This window comes from Sarcophilus harrisii, chromosome 6, assembly GCF_902635505.1.
Source record: "Sarcophilus harrisii chromosome 6, mSarHar1.11, whole genome shotgun sequence".
Lineage (NCBI taxonomy): Eukaryota > Metazoa > Chordata > Mammalia > Dasyuromorphia > Dasyuridae > Sarcophilus > Sarcophilus harrisii.
The window spans coordinates 163,785,886-163,798,215 of NC_045431.1; the positions used below are offsets into that span (position 1 = coordinate 163,785,886).

The following is a 12,330-nucleotide window of genomic DNA, read 5'->3' on the forward strand; positions in this document are numbered from 1 at the left end:
TGAAATCTGCCTGCTTATCATTTCTTATAGCACACTTATTTTTTGTTCTTGACAGTTATGACACAGTGGATAAAACATTGGATTTGGAGTATGAAAGAACTGAATGCAAATTCTGCGCCAGACATTTACTAGCTGTGTGACTCTAGACAAGTCACTGTTTGCCTCAATTCCTTATTCAAAAAATGAGCTGGAAAACGCAAAAATAAATCATTCCAGGATCTTTGCCAAGAAAATCCTAGAAAGAATCAATAAGCTAAACATGACCAAAAAATAACTAAAGAACAACAATAACAACAACTTCCTCATTTTAAGTCTGGCACTATAACGATTATGCAATCCAGCTGCCCCATGTAAATGATAACTATTATTATTGTTGTTACTCTCTTTTGGATAAAATGAGTTAGTATTTGTAAAACTTTTTGAAATCCTTAAGATGCTACATAAATACTCTCTGTATGTATATTTGTGGTAAATGCTAGAATTAATTCCCTTTCACACAATTATTGAACTGGACAGGTTTAACCCATTGAACACTTCAGAAAAAAGCATATCCAACTCTCCAAGAGGGTTGGCTAAAAGCTAATCTTTGTTACAAAGAAAAAAATATTGTATTTTATTAATATGATATTAATTTCTTAATATTCACGCAACACCAGTGCCTAGCTCCATATCCTTTATCAGATGCACTCATTGACTTGGCCAAGTACTATGTTTGCCATTGATAAATAAAATATGCCTGTTTTTTTCTCTCTGTTTTACAGCTCCCTAGTCACAAGTGACATCTATATCTGGCCCAGCCTCCCTCCCTCTGGGAGGAGCTGAGAGAGCTTAGTCTATCCTTTATCAAACAAACATTTATTCACAGCACCTTGTCCAGCTGCTGAGCTTGATAGATTTTCTCTGGGTTCCTTTCATCTTGTCCCCCACCAAGGCAAAATACACCTGCAATTAAGCCTTCCCAGCTTAGAATAACAAACACAAAAGACCCTTGGTCAGGTCACTTTTTTGTATATCTTTGTTCTCCTTATCTTGTTGCCTCTTCTAAGAACATTGAAAGAATTCTTCTAAGTTGACTGAGTCACTGGAGCTGAATCATTTTCCAAATCAGGCAGAGAAAATCTGAGTTTCTGATTTTCCGGAGAGACAAAGGACAGGTAAGGATTTCACTATCTTTTGTTTATAATGACCTTGTTTAAGCTAATCAAAAACTCAAAGAACCAAAAAAGTAAATAGTGAGCAGAGTGTAGAGGAAGATGTGCTTAGTTATTTGGGAGAACTGCCTTTTAGCACTGCTACTAACTACCTGTGTGATCTCAAGAGAGTCACTTTGAGTGAGCTAATTTACTTATAAAATGAGATGAGATGATCTCTGGGTTTCTTCCAGCTCAGAAGTACTCAGCCTGCTGTACTGTTGAAGACATGAAAAAGAAAGTTTTAATGCACCTTTGTTATATAGATGCTATAGTATTATGGGGCTGAGTTTTCCCCCTTAAATGATCAAGATTAAATTTAGGACCAAGATGCTAATGCACAGACCTGAAATTTGTTCAGTTAGATTAAACTCAAGATGGAGGCAGTCCCATATGCAATTTTTTAAAAGCTGAGCAAGATAAAAATAATAAATTTCAAGTTTTTAAGTGTGAATTCTTCCTCTGGCTAAGACCTAATCATCTCTCTCAGTATTTCTGATATCACTCAGTTGTAACTTATTGTATAACAGCACCAAATTCAAATAATTAAGAGACCTATATCAGAAAGACTCTTTGAGAGTCACTCATGTGATTGGTTTCCCTGACTATTTTATATGGGTGGCTATAGCATCAGTTTTCGTAAATGCCCTTTTAGAATTTTAATTTTCAAAAATTGCACTCATTATCTGGCTGTTATCATGGTGGATTTTTGAGTACATTTGTCCTTTTTTTCCCCAAGGCAATTGGTAATTTTCCCAGGATCTCACATGTAGTAAGTGTTTAAGACTGGATTTAAACTCAGATTCTCCTGACTTCAGGGCCATCCACTGTGCTACTTCACTGTCCCCTATATTCCCTTTTATTATGTTATTAGTAAATCATGAGTACAGGAACCAACCTCTCTCATCTCATAAGAAGAAGTAGGCACTAATTAAGTCCAGCTCTGGGAAGGAGTACAATTGTACAATTGTTTCAGTCATGTTTGAGTCTTTGGGGTTTCCTTGGCAAAGCTGCTGCAGTGGTTTGCCATTTCCTTCTCTGGTTCATTTTTTAAAATGATGAACTTGGTTAAGTGACTTACCCAAGATTATATAGATAATAAATGTCTGAAGCCACATTTGAACTCAAGAAGATGATTCTTCCTAACTCTAAGTCTGGAAGCCTATTCACTGTGCCATTTAACTGCCCCTGTGAGAGGGAAAAGAAGGGTAATTGGGGCAGGGAGATGAGGCAATTCAGGGCCCATTGCACAGAACTGGCTAGCCAAAAATTAAGCTTCCTTGTATATAAGGAAAGGAAATAAATGAAAATCCAGCAAGAATCTATCCCATCCTCATTAGGATTTACTTTGGGCAGAAACTTGAGCCAGATCCATAATAATCCTATCTTGGATCACAATCTTTTGTGTGACCATAATCTGATGTCATTCCACATCCTCACTATAACCACTATTAATTCCACCCCTCAGTTTTTCCCCAAGTCATCACTTTTTCTTCTTTTAATTCCAATATATTTTATTTCTCCAATTACATTGAAAGATAGCATTTAATATTCATTTTTGTAAGATTTTTAAGTTCCAATTTTTTTCCCTCCTTTTCAGCTTTCTTTCAAGACAGCAAGCAATCTGATATAGGTTGTATGCATACATGCATTTTAAACATATTTCCATATTAGTCATTTTATGAAAGAAAAATCAGAACAAAAGGGTAAAAGCACAAGAAAAAAAAGAGTGAAAATACTATCTTCAATCCTCCTTCAGTCTCCATATTTCTCTCTTTGGATGTATATGGTATTTTATTAGAATTTCTTTGGATCACTGCTGTTACTGTGTACAATGTTCCCCTGATTCTGCTCACTTCACTTAGCATCAGTTCTTGTTAAGTCTTTCCAGGCTTTTCTGAAATCAACCTTCTAATCATTTCTTATAGAACAATAATGTTCCATGCATTCACATACCATAACATTCAGCCATTTCCCAGATGATGGACAACTACTCATCCTTGCCACCAAAAAATGTTGCTACAAACATTTCTACACATTTTTGCAAACATTTTGATGTCTTTCCCATCTTTTATGACCTCTGCAGGATACATCAGGTCATCACTTTTACACTGACTGTATTCTTCTCTCTTCCCCAAATTGACTCCTTGGTCAACCAGATTAACTCTTCACTTTTTTCTTCTCTTGAGTGCCTTCCCTCGACATTCTATAGCTCTTTCCCTACTGACATTATTAACCTGGAATCACTCCCACCATGCACTCATTGCCTTTACTCCTACTTATGTGCTGCTAAACAAAGCTAGAGAAAAATCACAAAACTGTGCTGAGTCCACTATAAATTGATGTTACATTATCTCAACTAGACCCTCATTGAAGCAAAGCAACCTTATAATATCTCCCTACCAGCACTACATGCACTATCCAACTCACCAAACCTCCTTTTCATTCTCTCTCAAATTACCCATGACTCCCTGCCCCTCATCCTCTCGGTCGAGAACTTTGATTCATATTTCACTGAAAAATGAGAACATTTGCCAAGAATTGCCTCTTCTCCCCTCTTCCTCATCTTAGATATATATCACTCTCTCTTTCCTCATCCCTGTCTCATGTGAATGGGGGCTCTTTTCCCTTCAAAGACGAACTCCTCTGTCTTTGTGATCCTATTCTATCAAATCTTCCAACATCTCTGTATCCCACTCTATCACTAATGTCCCTGTTTATTGGCTGCTTCCCTCCTGCCTACAAATATACCTGTGTTTCTTCCATCTTCAAAAAGCCCTCACTTAATCCTGTCTACAATAAGTGTCTCCCTTTCTCTCCTCTCATTCTCTTCTTAACCCCTTATAATTCAGTTTCCTTATAATGTAGTTATTTCTATTTTGACCACAAGCCCTGAGGGTCTTCCCTGCTCAGACTGATTTTCTTGACTAGGTAAAAGAGACCATTCTTAGCCTCATTTTTACCTAGCCTTAATCAGTGAATGGGTTTTGGCCCAGACAAATTGAGACCTGAGGAAGTCTCAAAATAGGCCAAGGTCTTCCACTCTATCTAGACTATCATCTCTAGTCCTGATCTATATCTTATTCATATTATATCCTATTGGGTAATAATGTAATATATTGTATTATGCATATAGTCACTGGACTCAAATTTTTCCTGAGGAAAGAGTGAGGCTGGTGACTTTGCACAACCCTCCCTCATTTAAATACAATTACTTGCAAGTTGTGATATCTCATTCCTGATGTCATGGTGCTCTTCAAGAACAAAGGACAAAAACAATAACCTGTGAAAATCAAAGTTAGGCTAAGAAAGCAGGAATATGAGAGGTAGACAAAAAAGGTTATGTTGGAGATATGAGATAGATCCTGATGAGGATCACAAGGTCTGACTCTGAATGCTCAAGCTCCTTTTGTTTACTGGGTTCCTCATAACACCAACTTACGCAAAGCTTCCAATTTAGTTTGGGGAGAAAGTCACGTTAATAGATATGAAGAGGTGAAATAGGCACCAGGAGTGGTAACATGAAAGAGATTTGGGAGAGCAATAGATTGTAAATATTGCTTGATGTGTGTGTGTGTGTGTGTGTGTAATAAAAATTTAGTTGCAATTCAATTGACCTGAAGAAATCAACCCAGGTATCCATCACATGTTCCAAAGATTTGCTCTTTTATTTTATGTTAAACAGCTTCATGGACTCAAGTATGTACAACACAGAAGGCAGTCCTACTAGATGAGCAATATGGTTTGGAGAAGCAGTCTCCTGTGATGAGATCAAGTATAGGCACCAAATGGGGAGATTCAATTCAGGAGAGCAATTTTGACACCAATTGGTGGGGTTCCATCATGTGACTAATTCACAATGGTCATTCTCATTGCCAAAAGATCATTTTATTTATAAGAAGAGGTTACAGACAAAATGAAGAGGTAAAATAGGCACCAGGAGCAATAAATATGAAATAGATTTAGGAAAGTATATAGTTCACAAGGAAAGAGATTTTAACAATGGAAATGAGAAGTTTCCTTTCTCTTTCAGCCCCACTTAGACTTCATTACATAAATAATTATGTGTCTATATGTATATAGAGATCATATTTATTTTTTGCTTTATTTATAATAAAACATTAATCTCAAGCATATCAGATATTTTAACAAGCAAGAATTGCAATTTCCAAACAACTATCAATCAATTAATATTTATTAAGTCCCTACTATGTGCCAGGCATTGCATTAAGTGCTGAGTGTTTGAGATTTAAAAAAAAATTAATGTCTGCTGAGAAATAAAATGAATATGTTTACAAAGCAAAAGGAAGAAGAAAATTTTTAAAATATATGCACACAAATTAATAAAGATTCCTACTCTTTGATTGTCTAAGTTTCTCCTCAAAAGAAAATCTAATGAAAAATGAAAATCTGTTTGTCCATACTGTCGGCAGCAGCTGGAATATATGATCTCATAATTGTCTTCAATTCCTCCAGAGGTTTATGCTGGTAGGCGGTATCTATGGAAATAAGAGACCCTAGGGAAGACAGGTGGACAGAAGTCTAGTTAACTCTTCTATTGGCAATCGCCTGTACTGAGAGCTCCTGAAACAGATACCTCAGTACCTGCTAGAATCCTATTCTATGCATACCTCGCATGAATTGTCAGAGAATTTCAAGGCATTGAAGATTTCACAGCAATAGTAATGAATCTGAATTGAAAAACCTGGACTCTTACTTGCTAACAATGTGACTTTATTATTAATAACATTTATGTAGCACTTTCAAGTTTGTGAAGCACTTTACCTAAGTTATCTCATTCTCTCTTCCCAACAACCCAGGGAGGTAGGCGCTATTACTATCCCCATTTTATAGATGAACAAACTGAGGCCGAAAGAAAAAAAGCATCTTGATGTCCAAGATTACACAGAAATATATGCCTGAAGTAAGATTCTAATTCAAATCCAACATTCTGTGCATTCCCCCCCCCTTAATCTGGCTTCTCTATTTTAACATCTACAAATGAGAATCAATCAGCATATTTGAAAGAAGGATGAACTTGAAAATAGCAGAGCAAAATTCAAATCCCACCTCAGACACTTGTACCTGGGTGACTCTGGGCAATCTATATATTTATATGGAGAAAAAGATTATGGACAAGTATATATAGTGATAAGATGAGAGTAAAATTTGCACTAACTACTATACAGCGTGGCTTACTAAATAATAATAATAGCAAGCATTTATGAAACACTTTAAGATTTTCAAAGTGTTTTACAAACACTACCTCATTTGAACCTCACAAACACCTTGGAAGGTAAGTGCTTTTTTTAAATCCCCCTTTTACAGATGAGAAAATTAAGGCAGTAGAATGCTGTAGTGGAGGCAAGAAGACCTGAGTTCAAATTTAGCCTCAGACACTTACTAGCTGGGTGACTTTGGAAAAGGCTCTTGATTTCTTTCTTCCTCAGTGTTCTCATTCATAAAATGGGACTAAAATAGTATCTACCTCCTAGGGTTGTTATGGAGACTAAATGAGATAATATGGGCAAATCATTTTGCAGATCTTATAGCATTAAGCAAATTGTAAATATGATTAATGTCATTACTCTAAAGTATTAAATTATAAGCAAGCAATTATTAAATACTTCCTATATATCAAGCACTGTGCTATGTGTGGAAAATGCAAATACAAGAATCAAATAATCTGTAATGTTAAAGAGCTGGCATTTTCTTGTCAGAAGACACATGTACCAACATAAATATAAATAGAACCAAAATGAATCCATTGTAATGATTCAGGAGTGAGGGGAGGGGAAGAAGCACCAATAGCCAGAGAAATGCAGAAACAGGAGAACATCATTTTTGTTGACCTTGTTCTATTCGGAACCAAAGGGCAGAACTAAATTGAAGTCAAACATAGCCTTAAACGCTTATTAGCTTTGTGATCCTGAGCAAGTCATTTAACCTTGTTTGACTCAGTTTGACTCAGTTTCCTCAACTGTAAAATGACCTGGAAAAGGAAATGGCAAATCACTCCAGTATCTTTGCCAAGAAAACTTCAAAAGGGTCACAAAGAGTTGTAAAGGATTGAAATAACTGAATTGAAAGTTGCTGATTTTTGATTGATTGAAGGAAAACATTACTAGAAAAATATAGTTATCCAAAAGTCAAATGAGTAAATGCAAGGCAGAATGAGATGAATCTAATTTTGTTTGGAAGCAATGGGTAACCATGAAGTTAATTTGGGCATTTGCTTGAATTAATCCAGTTAATTAATAGCCTAAATTACATAATTCAGGCACAGATTGGACTTGACAGCTTCTGAGTTCCTTTCTGATCCTAAAATTTTATGATTCTATGATATGATGTAGACTTTGTCTATTAAATGAAAGTAATAACAGTATTTTCCCTTCCAATTACAAGAGTTTATTGTAAGAATCAAATTACTTCATATTTCTAAAAGTGGTCTAAAGAGTACTAAGGACTATTTCCCAATGTATAGTATTATTGCTTAATGAATTATTAATAATGATAATAGTTATAGTTTAAAGCTAATCTTGAGATAATACAATGGATAAGGACTTTCTTTATCTTATCATATTAAGGGGCAATAGAATTCCACACTGTGCTTTCGTTAACCCCTGATAACAGGTTAGCCAATCTTTCAGGGTCTGATTGTTTTTCAAAAGATTAGAAATATCCTCTGGAGAAAATTCTATTCCCAGAGTCCTTGGTTACATAAGTAAACAATAGGGGCCCAATGGAAACCATTAACAGGCAGTCTGTAATTTAAGCATGCAGGCATCCCTGATGTAGGAATTTGGAAGGCACTCAGGACAGAGTAAATTGAATGAGCTTGGCTCTGATACTTGATTTTTTAAATCTCTAGAGTTTAAAGGTAAGTGAAATTTCCTAATTTACTATATTTATCTAATAAGATAAGATACATTTTGGGAATTTCTATATTCTTATATTTTCATGATGAAAATTTTTGTTTTTTTTAAATACTTCTGTTTTTGTAGTCAAAGGTATTGTGAACAAAAGGCACTATTCTTTTCTGGAATGCTTTCCTTCTCCCTTCTATCTACTCATCCATGGAGGACCTCAACTACTCTTCAAAAATCTATTCAAGTTCCATCCTTTCTTCACAACAACTCACCCATGAAAGCTTTCCATTCTGTGCTAAATTTATAGCAATCTTTCATTTCTATGAATATCTATAACATCTAATATCCTATGCCACTCATTGGCATTACCAAATGGAAAAGATAGTATTTCCACCTTCTACTCCCAAAAGTCTGTTATGAGAATCAAATTTCATATTTGTGAAAGTCATCTAAATAACACAAAGAACTATTTTCCAAAGTATAGTATTATCATTATAATTAGCCATCAATAAATCAATAATTATGATTTAAAATCAAGTCCTAAATAAACACTATATGCATCAACATCCATCACTTGAAACTGACATTCTATCTCTTTACAATATAATTATAAGCTCTTTGATATCTCTATTACCTAGGACAATGTTTTTGTTCCTAACAAGTACTTAATAAATGTTTATTGGTAATAATACTTTTATGTATTTGTACTTTGGATTTTTCTCATTGGGTTGAAGGGAAACCTCTCAAGAGTCTATGGATCAATAATCTTTTTGTCTACTATTCCAATTGTTCTGGTATAGAATTAAATTGCTTGAACTATGGTGTCATCTATACACAAATGCTCCATATATTTAGAAATATTTATGGCCTTCCTTTTTCTATAAATTACCTATGATTTTAGGCTCATGGCAAAATCTGGAAGCTATTTCAGGAGCTTAGAATCTTGGAATGTAGATGAAGAAAGGAGAGGCTGTTGTATACTGGGTACAGTAGAAAGGCTGCTGAATTCAGGGGCAAAATCTGAGAATTGGAAACTCTGGTCATGCATTAGAATCTGTCTAGTCTGAGAAACTGTGAGAGGCAGTATCTGTATCTTCATGATCTGCAATGGGATGAACCAATGGAAAGAGCTGTGAGATTAGACAGTGAGATCAGGCTCAGTGTCTTACAACAGATGTGAATTTTAGATTTTGGAGAGCCTGCTGGGACTGGTTTAGCAGAGGTTACTCTGGACAGCAGAAACACAGGGTGATGCAGGACAAAGATGTTCATGATAATATCATGATAACTTTAGAGATACCGTGGAAACAGCTTTCCTGCCTCATCATTTGAGGTACTTGATGCAGAGCTTGGTGCTTGAGTTTATGAGAGCAGCTTAATGACCCCTAAGAACTTTCTTTTAACATCTTAAAAAAACAAGCTTGTTGAACATGTTGGTTGTTCCCTTATGCCTTTCCCAATGGCTCCAGAGGAGTTAGTTAGGGGATCAAATATCACTTTCTTTAAGCGATCTTGACAAGACCCCCCCCACACACACGTACACATATACTGCTAGCGTCTTCCCTATGAAAGTACCTTCTTATTTCTTTAGATACATAGATACATTGATGATAGATGCATGGATGGATAAGTAGATAAGTGAATGGATGGAGAGATATATAGACATATATCTTACAAGATATATTTATGATATATACATATATTGAAAGCATAAGATATGTGTATGTATGTGTGTGTGTGTCCCATTCTAATATGAGCTCCTTGAGGGCAGGGACCCTATTTTTGTCTTTCTTTGTATCCCCAGTGTTTAGCTCAATACTTGGCTCATATTAAGAACCTAATAAATGTTTGTTGACTCATTAACTGATGTCATTCCATAAATTCATGGACTTCCCCCCACTCCCCATCCCTTGATATTATGTAAGTTATTTTAAATTGCATTGTTAGGAGTAACCTATCTTGTGAATGATACTATGGGGTATACCCAAACTCGTTCCCCATCAACTCTTCTAGTCCCATCTTTAGGGCCTACTACAATACTAGAAATATTATTGATGTGGCAGCTGTGCTGTGTGTTGCCTTTGATGGAGCCTAGGAGCCTGATGCTTGAAAACTAAATTATAGAAAATGTGTAGTATCCTCCCAAGAGACAGGTTCTGTGACATCAGGGAAAGGACAAAACCTGTATAGGATCCATGAAAGAATTCAAGCATTTGAAAGTCAAAAGATTGTCTTGATGAAGACTTTTAAATAGTAGCTTTGCAATAGGCTTCAAGATCACTTAGCAGGGCCTCTGACAACCTGACAGAAGCAACGGATTTGCTCACACTACTAGATAGGACCCAAAGGTTGGGATTGTCTACAATCCATGAAGCTAGCAATCAACTGATAAAATTGCGCACCTTGGTGTTGGCAGCACAGGGCAATACAGGGCATGTTATGCGCTCTGAGTCACACGTACTCAGATTTCTCTAGTTTTAATGTGGGTAAAAAAAGAATAGTCTAAAAATGGGCAAAAGTAGAGAACAGCCTCCACTAGTAAAGCAAAGGCTTCCGAGTGTCCAGTCTATTAACATTCTGGCCTAAAACGGGCCCAAATTTTATGAGTGGGCCTGTAATTCTTGATTCCTTTGCGTAGGCACTGGTGCCCTAATGAAAGATATGGGCAATGACCCTACACAGAAGTGGGCTCAGAAGGGCAAAGTCCCACCACCCCCACAATGACCTGGAGTTTAAAGTTGTAAGAGCCTACAAGGCCCTAGAATGAGGGTCACTTTGGGGAAAGAGCAGTCCCAAGGAAAATGTTCAAGCTAATCATTTACTTCAGAAGATGAAAGGAGCTAGTTATCAGGATCCTAAAATTTAGGGTTCTATCTCCAGAGACTTTGACAAGGATTAAGAACCTAGATAAAATATGATGGGAACAATATTCTACTTCCCAACCCCACATAGTCTGGCCTTCAGGGGTCCTCAAACTTTTTAAATAGGAGGCCAGTTCACTGTCCCTCAGACTGTTGGAGGGCTGGACTATAGTAAAAACAAAAACTTTGTTTTGTGGGCCTTTAAATAAAGAAACTTCATCGCCCTGGGTGAGGGGGATAATCGTCCTCAGCTGCCACATCTGGCCCGCGGGCCGTAGTTTGAGGACCGCTGGTCGATTTTCAAAAAAGACCAACCTCAGGATTTCATTACCTTGGTTAATGAAGGACTCAAGTCATCAACATCACTTCCAGATAATTTTTGTAGAAAAAAAAAAAAAGCTACAAAGGGAGAGTGATAAAAGAAAGGGCATTTTGGGGGAGGGAATGGTCAGTAGCAAAACATTTAAAGCCCCAGGGTGAAAGGAGAGAGAGAGAATAGAAAAATGGGGGGGAAATACAGTCAACAATAGTAATTGCAAAAAGATCTGAAGCAAGTATCTCTGTGAAGGCCTTATTTTTCAAGCAGAGGAAACTGAGTCAAATCTATAAAAAAAAAAAAGGAGAGATAGAGAGAGTCATGCTCCAATTGACAAATGATCAAGAGATATGATCTATGCCCAAAGGGCTATAAATTTATGCACATCTATTGACTTAACAATACCACTACTAGGCAGGAATACCAAAAGAGATTTTTAAAAGAGAAATGAAAAGGCCTCTATGTACAAAAATATTTGTAGCAGCTCTCTTCTCAGGGAAAAAATTTGGAAATTAAGGACATATTGATCAATGGGGGGATGACTGAATAAGTTATATATGTGATTGTCATAGAATATTATTGTTCTGTGGGAAATTATGAGCAGGATGTCTCCAAAAAAAAAAACAACTTGGAAGTCTTCCATAAACTCAAGCAAAGTGAAATGTACTGTATACAAAGTAATTGCAATGTTCTGGGATGACCAACTGTAAATGACTTTGCTATTCTCAGCAATACAAGGATCCATGACTACTCTGAAGAACTTATGATGAAAACTATCAATACTCAGAGAAGAATCTGATTTTGTCTGAATACAGATTGAAGCATCCTCTCTGTATCTCTCTCTTTTTCTCTCTCTATGTGTGTGTGTGTCTGTTTTTTTTCTTCTCTCTTTCTTTCTCTTTCTCTCCTTGTCTCTCTTTTAACTTTATTATTCTTGAAGTTTTTTTTATTAGGGTGGGAGATCTATATTTTCTTTCACAATGTGAGTTATGGAAATATTTTGCATAACCTCACATGTGATTTCTTAATGGGGACTGGAAGTAGAGATAAGGGAAAGAATCTAGAACTTAAAAATTAAAAAAAAAACACATACA

General features: G+C 36.1%; 1 protein-coding gene across 1 annotated transcript in view; it reads left to right on the plus strand.

Moving 5' to 3' along the window:
* The first annotated feature begins 854 nt into the window (after nucleotides 1-854).
* LOC100926253 (sulfotransferase 1 family member D1-like) overlaps nucleotides 855-12,330 on the plus strand; it is a 28,928-nt gene continuing 17,452 nt past the window's right edge. Inside the window, exon 1 of the mRNA XM_003774247.4 lies at nucleotides 855-1,154. The gene's annotated coding sequence lies outside the window, so the exon portion shown is untranslated. The remainder of the gene's footprint in view (nucleotides 1,155-12,330) is intronic.